At 51.3% G+C, this 9,383-nt stretch overlaps 1 non-coding gene across 1 annotated transcript; it reads right to left on the reverse strand.

Moving 5' to 3' along the window:
• Positions 1 to 8,029: 8,029 nt before the first annotated feature.
• On the reverse strand, positions 8,030 to 8,101 carry trnad-guc (transfer RNA aspartic acid (anticodon GUC)). The gene has a single exon. It is a non-coding gene; the product is annotated as a tRNA-Asp (tRNA).
• Positions 8,102 to 9,383: the final 1,282 nt, after the last annotated feature.

Consider the following 9,383-nt stretch of genomic DNA (forward strand, 5'->3'; position numbering starts at 1 on the left):
TTGAATCTTACAGGTTTGGGTTTTTCGGAGATCTTGTCAGAGATCTTGTCTGACGTGCCATTTCAAAAACGTAACAACACTCCTCACGTCCGAGCGCCGCCGGTCTGTGACGTAACGTATGCTTACACAACCATGACGGTTTCATCATGGACAGCACGAAAGCCCGAAAAGTGGTTGACGTTTTAATTTGGCAACGCCACGATGGATCCCAGTTTTTTTTATTTTGGGGGCCAAAGAGGACAAAAAAGGAAACGTCTGGAGGTGGATCGATGGTCATCTCTGCGGTTGTTCTGATGTTCTGGAAAAAACAAAACAAAAAAAAAAACGGCTCGCTTGCCCGGTCGTGTAGTGTTTCCACACCCCACGCAAATCAACTTCTCTTCGCTCCCGGGGGCTCGTCGCCCGCCGCACCCCTCTCACGTGATAGGGGCTTCCCCCGGCTGTGACGTACTTACCCTACCCCCTTTTCCGCCAACGTCATACCGAAGGTCGCGCTTCGGGCTGCGGCGATGTTGACGGACTGTCTTGTAGCGTGAGAAGGGTTTAAATTTCAACTTAAGGAGTTGGCCATCGTTATATTTCGCGAGGTATCATACGGGGGGAAAAAGAACATTTATATTTATCAACCTACTAGTAATACTGGGTGGATGTCACGTTCCCCAAAGTTCAGTGCCTCTCTCTAATAAAGTAGAAACGCGACATTAAACTCCGTTCGAAACGGGAGAAATCACCAGGACACTATACAACTGACGTCCGGAAAAGAAAAAAAGAACTCCTATTCCCATTTGTAATGACCCCTTCGTGTTTTTCCCGGTGTGCGCTTATCTTTCGGAGACCGTTTCTCTCTGGTGTTGTTTTGCTGTTGGAATTAATGCCGAGGTAACCCTTCTGTGTGGAGTCTGCGTGTTCTCTCCAGCGGGCTGTTTCCTCCACCGCAGGGGCTGGTCGAACCGGGGTCTCCCAATCGTCACAGAAGTGTGTGTCGTTTTGGGTGGTGGTGGGGGGGTGCATCGGGGATACTGCGCCCCGAGGGGGTGACCTCTCACCTTACTCCGGACGAAGGGAGAAGACCTGTACCTTCACGAGTCCGGGTTGTGAAAACTTCTTCTGGCAGTTCAAAACGTTTCGAAGGGACTACAGCGCTACCCTGTTTTCCATTTCTATCGTGTATTATTATACAGTCATAAGTATCTGTACTGATCACAGATCCCCCTCTCACTACCAGGACTGAAGCCCAGTGCAGCACGAATAATAATAATAATTAATAAGTCTGGACCCTCCCCTCAGAGCTCTTCCCAGGTCAGGGGGATCCCCTCCAGCCCCCCTCAGTGTGGAGCCCCCACCTGGATGATGCTCCAGTCTGCTCAGCACACAGCAGCTCTCAGTGGGGAGGAGAGCAGAGGGATGGAGCCAGTTCAGAGAGGGGGGGTGATAAGGAGGCCATGATGGGTCAAGACCAGGGGGGGAATCAGGCCAGGACACTGAGGTAACACCCCTACTCTTCTCCAGAAACACCCCGGGATTGTTAACGAGCACAGAGAGTCAGGACCTCGGTTTTACGTCTCATCCGAAGGACGGCGCCCGTTTACAGTCCAGTGTCCCCCGTCACTATACTGGGGGCATCAGGACCCACACAGACCGCAGGGTGAGAGCGCCCCCTGCTGGCCCCACTCACACCTCTCCCAGCAGGAACCTTAGGGGGGGGGGAGAGGGAAAAAACCAAAAGCTAAACAGATTTTTTTTAAAAATTTTTTATTGATGCTTAAAAAAAGGTCATCAGTCCAGTCTGGGGCCCCTCAGCTTCAGTCCAGACCAGTCTGGGGCCCCTCAGCTTCAGTCCAGTCTGGGGCCCCTCAGCTTCAGTCCAGTGCAGTCTGGGGTCCCTCAGCTTCAGTCCAGACTGGGGTCCCTCAGCATCGGTCCAGCACAGTCTGGGGTCCCTCAGCTTCGGTCCAGCACAGACTGGGGTCCCTCAGCTTCGGTCCAGTCTGGGGTCCCTCAGCTTCGGTCCAGCACAGACTGGGGTCCCTCAGCTTCGGTTCAGACTGAGGTCCCTAAGCTTCGGTCCAGCACAGTCTGGGGTCCCTCAGCTTCGGTACAGCACAGCCTGAGGTCCCTCAGCTTTGGTCCAGTCCAGTCTGGGGCCTCTCAGCTCCAGTCTAGTCCAGTCTGGGGCCCCTCAGCTCCAGTCCAGTCCAGTCTGGTGTCCCTCAGCTCCAGTGCTGTCCAGTCTGGGGTCCCTCAGCTTCAGACCAGCACAGTCTGGGGTCCCTCAGCTCCAGTCCAGTCCAGTCCAGTCCAGTCCAGTCCAGATCTTAGCTGGCACAGAACCAGGAAAGGAACCTGGAAAGAATATTGTTATTGCAGGTGTGAGGGACACAGACACAGACGTCACCATGACATCAAACAGCAAGAGGAGACTCCTCCTTGAATCACAGACACGACCGGGCGGCGCCCCCCTGTCTGCTCACCTGCACCTCCTCTTCCTCTTCTTGTCCTTCCCGGCAGCCTGCTCCTCCTCTCCCTCGCTCTTCCTCTCCTGACCCACGGTCTCCGCCACCTCCATCGGCTCGTCCTGATCATCTCTCTCCACTGACACGCAGCTCAGGGAGTTTAAAAAGACGCACCAGCGCTTCTGAAGCAGAGACAGGAGTGTCACGTTAAGAGTCGGACTGGACACTCCAGGACATGAACACTGCACTGAGAGAGAGAGAGGGGTTCATACAGACACATGACTGGACACTCCAGTACATGAACACTGCACTGAGAGAGAGGGGGGTTCATACAGACACACTGACTGGACACTGACTGGACACTGGACAGGAGTAAAGAGAGGATCAGAGCATTACCCACCTTATTTTTCTTCTGTCTCACAGGAGGTGGTGATTGGACCTCCTCCAGCTGGAGTCCGAGGAGGGAGAGAGGGGGCAGGAGAGGGACAGCACAGGGAGAGAAAGAGAGAGACAGGTGAGTCAAGTGTCCCAAGAGTACAGAGACTCTGCTGAGATCACACTCGCAGTGAGTGACACCGACACTAACCAGCCTCAGGACAGCAGTGCTAGAGCACCACAACCCAGACTCAACCACATCACAGCACAGATCAAACAGCAATATCTCACACACTGGGACACACACAAACACAACATAAACTGGAATGCTACAGAACCTTAAACAGACAATACACACTAGCTGAATATTTGACCAAAATAAAAATTAACAAACAGAAACAGACCCTGACGAAGTACAGGCTCAGTGACCACAACCTGGCCATAGAAACTGGGCGACACAGGCAGACCTGGCTGCCCAGAGAGGACAGGCTGTGCTCCCACTGCCAGCGGGGAGAAATAGAGACAGAGGTGCACTTCCTACTGCACTGTGACAGATACTCTGGGATTAGAGAAACATTCTTCCCGAAATTCAGAAATCTAATCCCAGAGTTCCCACACCTTCCAGAATCACAACGGGTCCCAATCCTACTGGAAGAGGGAGGAGGGAACTCAGTTGATCTGGCAGCCCAGTATGTGATCTCCTGTCACAGCCTGAGGAACAGTGAGTCTGTCTCCCAATAATGCTCCAGCCGCCTACAGTATATGTCAATATTTTATAATATGCCTTTGTTGTAAATGTCTGTAACATGTCTGCTTTACGCAGAGAGTGGCGGGGGTTGGATGTCAAGGCCTGACGACACTGCTTTATGCAGAGAATGGAGGGGTGGGTGTCAGGGCCATACGACACTTCTTTATTCAGAGAGTGGAGGGGGTGGGATGTCAGGGCTAGATGACACTGCTTTACACAGAGAGTGGAGAGGTGGGTGTCAAGGCTATACGACAGTGCTTTCCGCAGAGAGTGGTGGGGGTGTGATGTCAGGGCCATACAACAGTGCTTTACACAGAGAGTGGTGGGGGTGAGATGTCAGGGCCATATGACACTGGTTTACACAGAGAGTGGCGGGGGTGGGATATCAGGGCCTGACAACACTGCTTAACGCAGAGTGTGGAGGGGTGGGTGTCAGGGTTATACGGCAGTGCTTTACGCAGAGAGTGGTGGGGGTGTGATGTCAGGGCCATACGACAGTGCTTTACACAGAGAGTGGCGGGGGAGGGATGTCAGGGCTTGACAACACTGCTTTATTCAAAGAGTGGAGGGGTGGGTGTCGGGGCTATACGACAGTGCTTAATGCAGAGAGTGGAGGGTTGGGTGTCAGGGCTATACGACAGTGCTTTCCGCAGAGAGTGGTGGGGGTGTGATGTCAGGGCCATACGACACTTCTTTACGCAGGTAGTGGCAGGGGTGGGATGTCAGGGCCTGACGATACTTATTTACGCGGAGAGTGGCAGGGGTGGGATGTCAGGGCCTGAAGATACTGCTTTTCGGAGAGAGCGGAGGAGGTGGGATACGACCTCTCAGTGGGGCCAGCAGGGGGCATTCACCCTGCGGTCTGTGTGGGTCTTAATGCCCCAGTGTAGTGACGGGGGACACGATCTGGCCCACCAGCGACGAGCAGGTTACCAGATCTAGACAAAGGGGGCAACTCTTAGTCGTATGAGCTTAGTCACACATCGCAGCGATTAAAAAAACAAAACAAACATATTATGTCTGTTACTAACGACTTTTTTTTCCTACATTGAAAGTCTCTTTCCCGGGTGATTTTCTAGCGTGACTGGGGCTCTTCCTTTCTCCTCGGTGTCTCATCGCGGGCGGATTTGAAACAGACCACAGAAGGTGGTCACACACTATATTATTATTGAGAGACATGCTCACTGTACCTCAGGCTGGGACAGTAGATCACACTGTATTATTATTCTTAATATTATTGAGAGTCTGGCTCACTGTTCCCCAGGCTGGGACAGGAGATCCCACACTGTATTATTATTATTGAGAGACAGGCTTACTCTCTGTTCCTCAAGCTGAGACAGGACATCACATACTGTATTATTATTGATTGACAGGCTCACTGTTCCTCAGGCTGGGACAGGAGATCACACACTGTATTATTATTATTGAGAGACAAGCTCACTGTCTGTTCCTCAGGCTGGGACAGAGGATCACACACTGTATTATTATTATTTAGAGACAGGCTCACTGTCTGTTCCTCAGAGTTGGACAGGAGATCCCACACTGAATTATTATTATAGAGAGACAGGCTCACTGTATGTTCCCCAGGCTGGGTCAGGAGCTCACACAGTATTATTATAATTATTGAGAGACAGTCTCACTGTCTGTTCCTCAGTCTGGGACAGGAGATCACACACTGTATTATTATTATTGAGAGACAGGCTCACTGTCTGTTCCCCAGGCTGGGACAGGAGATAACACTGTATTATTATTGAGAGACAAACTCACTGTCTGTTCCTCAGGCTGGGACAGTAGATCACACTGTATTATTATTATTGAGAGTCTGGCTCACTGTTCCCCAGGCTGGGACAGGAGATCCCACACTGTATTATTATTATTTAGAGACAGACTCACTGTCTTTTCCTCGGTCTGGGACAGATGGTCACACACTGTATTATTATTGAGACAGGCTCACTGTCTGTTTCTCAATCTGGGACAGTAGATCACATTGTATTATTATTATTAATATTATTGAGAGTCTGGTTCCCCAGGCTGGGACAGGAGATCCCACACTGTATTATTATTATTTTGAGACAGGCTCACTGTTTGTTCATCAGACTGGGACAGGAGATCCCACACTGAATTATTATTATTGAGAGACAGGCTTACTCTCTGTTCCTCAGGCTGGGACAGAGGATCACAAACTGTATTATTATTGAGAGACAGGCTCACTCTCTGTTCCTCAGGCTGGGACAGGAGATCACACATTGGCTTGTTATTGAGAGGCAGGCTCACTGTCTCTTCCTCAGGCTGGGACAGGAGATCACACGCTGTATTATTATTATTGAGAGATAGGCTCACTGTCTGTTCCTCAGGCTGGGACAGGAGATCACACGCTGTATTATTATTATTGAGACACAGGCTCACTGTCTGTTTCTCAGGCTGGGACAGGAGATCACACACTGTACTATTATTATTGACAGATAGGCTCACTGTGTCTTCGCTTGGGCTTGAATAGGAGATCACACACTGGATTATTATTATTGAGAGACAGGCTCACTGTCTGTTCCTCAGGAAGATCTAAAGGTCCCTGGTTCGATCCCGGGTTTCGGCATCTTGTTTCATCGCGCCCTTTGTTCCTCTCTCCAGCGCCCCCTGCCTAAAGTGACGCGTCCCTTTCTCAGCCCGAAACGAAAGCGAGACACCAGCAGCGGTCCCTGCAGGTTTCTGTAGTGTAACGGCTATCACGTTCGCCTAACACGCGAAAGATCCCCGGTTCGAGACCGGGTTGAAGCAGCCTCGTTTTGCACGCTCCTGTACTTCACAGAGGTCTTGACCGACCGGTCATTTGTTCCCAATGTATTTCCGGTGCCTTCGTGCACTCTTGTACCAAACGCATGTTCCTTCTGTACGCGGAGCCGATCATTTGCAATTGGGCTGTGCCCACAGACCAGGACGAGCTCTGTCGGCTCAAAAGCAGCGCAAGACCTGCAAGAACAACAGAAAGATTAGCATCCAGCGGGGGCCTCTTAGTGAGCCCAAGAGCTCATCAAGAATCGGCTCCAGCAACAGGGCTGGACGCATTGTTCCATTCTCCGACCACCCTCGGTGTAAACAAGTCCCTCCTGGTCTCTGCTTGAAATGCACTTTCCTGCGTTTGCTTTGGTGTAACTGGCTTCCCCTGCATGGGCGAATGTGAAGAAGATCCTTAGTAAGTCATTGAAGAAAACCGAGAAGAGGTCGGAGTGGCCTCTGTCATTCATCAACGATCCAGTCAGGCAGTACTCCTCTGTAAAGCGCCGTTCGTTCACATCGATTGGCTTTTTTTGCCTTCATTCGTGCGAGTAGTAAAAGCAGACGCCCCTATTCTGCCGTGAGTCGGATTCGAACCGAGGTTGTTGCGGCCACAACGCAAAGTACTGACCACTATACGATCACAGCGAGTTACCGAGACACACGCGGCAGGGTAGAAAGGGCTGTGCTCTCTTCGTGTGACATAATTCGGAAAAGTCCTGACGTTGCATTTCAACTGAGCCCCAGTATACATCGACCCTTCAACACTCTGAGTGACAACTCTCTTGCGTGTTTTCTCATATCTATGTAGTTTGCTTGCATGATGCCGGGAACTGCATGGTTGTTCGCTGCCATATAGTCTAGCGGTTAGGGTTCCTGGTTTTCACCCAGGCGGTTCGACTCGGTTTTGCCTCCTGCTTTCCAAAAGATCAGCACCGTGTACGAAAGAGCCGCATTAAAACTACTCGAACGTGCAAAACGTGCGAGAAGAGGGGGCGCTTGTTTCCAACCGAAACTTCTCGCGTGTGAGACGAGCTGATCATCGCTGTGGGAGGGTTACTCTGGTAGACAGGGCTGACCTTCGGCAATAGGATTTATACTCTCCAAGATGATATTTGCACTTTCTGGAGAGGCGATTTTCTCCACTTCAGTAGCCCGATTTCGTCGATTGCGTGGAGAGGGCTGTAGAATGTGGCGCCGCCTTTCCTGCTCCGTCCATGACAGGCGTGCTGGTCTCTGGAGAGAGAGCACGGTCCATCAGCGCACTCCAATAAAGGCACTGGAAGCAGCTGAATCGCATTGGCGAAGCTCAGCGCTGGGCCGCTGGGCACGTCTTACCACCGTTTCTGTTATGTAGTGGTTATCACGTTCGCCTCACACGCGAAAGGTCCCCGGTTCGAAAGCGGGCGGAAACAGACATCTTTTGTCGCCAGGCACAAAAGGGGATTGGGGATTCGCCTAGCGCTGTGATCGAACAGACCCACTCACCTCTTAGTGTGGCGGGATCTGCACAGTGCATGTCGCAGCGCTTCCTGCTTTCACTTCAATGTGCTTCCTGATGTCGAGTCGTGTGCCGTGCGGAGGCTCTGAAAGCGAGAGCAATGAAAAGGTGCACGACGCTGTGAAAGAAAACAGAGAAGTGAAAGGCAGTCCTTTCTCTAAGGAGGTGAAAGAAAAGCTACTCCCCGTCGGGGAATCGAACCCCGGTCTCCCGCGTGACAGGCGGGGATACTTGCCACTACACTAACGAGGAAGACATCGCTCTCTCCGACCCCCGGCATCGTGTCCCGACCCAGCGTGCTGGAAGCCGACGCGTGCTGTGATCCCTTTACGGAGCAGAAATGACAACCGAGGAGCCGAGAGATCATTTCAGCATATCGCGTCTGAACGGAAAACACAAACGACCAACTCGGAATGACTTGCCTTTGAGGCTTTTCAAAGCGTTCTTTGTGCACGATGACTGCGCCGCTTAGCAGATACAAATGGGTTGTACAACTTTGAACTAGCAAATGGAAGAGGGCTGAAGTAAGAGACAAGATGTAAAAAGGGTTAACTTAAGTCAGTTCTGCCTGAAAATTAGACTTCTAAGCAACAGGGGTTTATGGCAGGAAAGGGGGTTAACTGATAAGGATTCCAGATGCGAGGGGGCATAATCTTAAACTGACCATTTGGCCAGGGTCTCTTAACTGGCCAAATACCACGACCCCCCCCCCCTTACCATAACACCGAATGACGTCTGAAGCAGCAAGGAAGGACTATATAACCTAAAAGTTTGTACCGGCACATCGAACAATACTTCGGTTTTGTTGTTTCTTGCGGGAAACAAGACTTCGGCTTTATTGTTCCTTGCATGCAATACACTCATCTGTTTTACGTCATCTCGGGATCCAGAACCTTATTCTTTCTGTTACAACGAATTTGGCTTAGTCGGCGGATGCTCCAGAAGGCGCAGAACTTCCCATCGGTAGGAGAGACGGTCAGCGCTCACATTACTAAGAGGTAAGGACTCCTCTTTTTTTTTTTTTAAAGTCCCGACTCTCTCTGATCGATAGGGAAATCTCTGCTCCCTGCGAGAATCCCCCGAGATGACAGAGTAAACGTGAGTTCCTGAATTCCTCTGGCCCGGGGAAGACACCGGTGTATGTAATAGGTGGTTTGCTGTAAGCCCAGAATTTGGTCTGGCAGGCGGTCCGCGGTATTGTGTACAGGCGTTCGAAGCTGGTGTAGGCGTCCCACACTGACAGATTGAAGAAACTGAGTCTCTTTAGTCTGAAGGGAGTGTCTCACACTGACAGGCCGGAGGAACTGAGTCTCTTTAGTCTGAAGGGAGTGTCTCACACTGACAGATTGAAGAAACTGAGTCTCTTTAGTCTGAAGGGAGTGAACCCAGGTGCCCTGTGCTGAGCCAGGATCAGGGTGGAGTGGCGATTGCCATGATCTGGCGAGCACAAAGCTTCATCAGCTGCCCTTTGCCACAGGAGGTAAGAGGATGTCCAGTGATGACGGGCTTCCCTGTCCGTCGTGGCAGTGAACAG

This window comes from Lepisosteus oculatus, chromosome 14 (assembly GCF_040954835.1).
Source record: "Lepisosteus oculatus isolate fLepOcu1 chromosome 14, fLepOcu1.hap2, whole genome shotgun sequence".
Classification (NCBI taxonomy): Eukaryota; Metazoa; Chordata; class Actinopteri; order Semionotiformes; family Lepisosteidae; genus Lepisosteus; species Lepisosteus oculatus.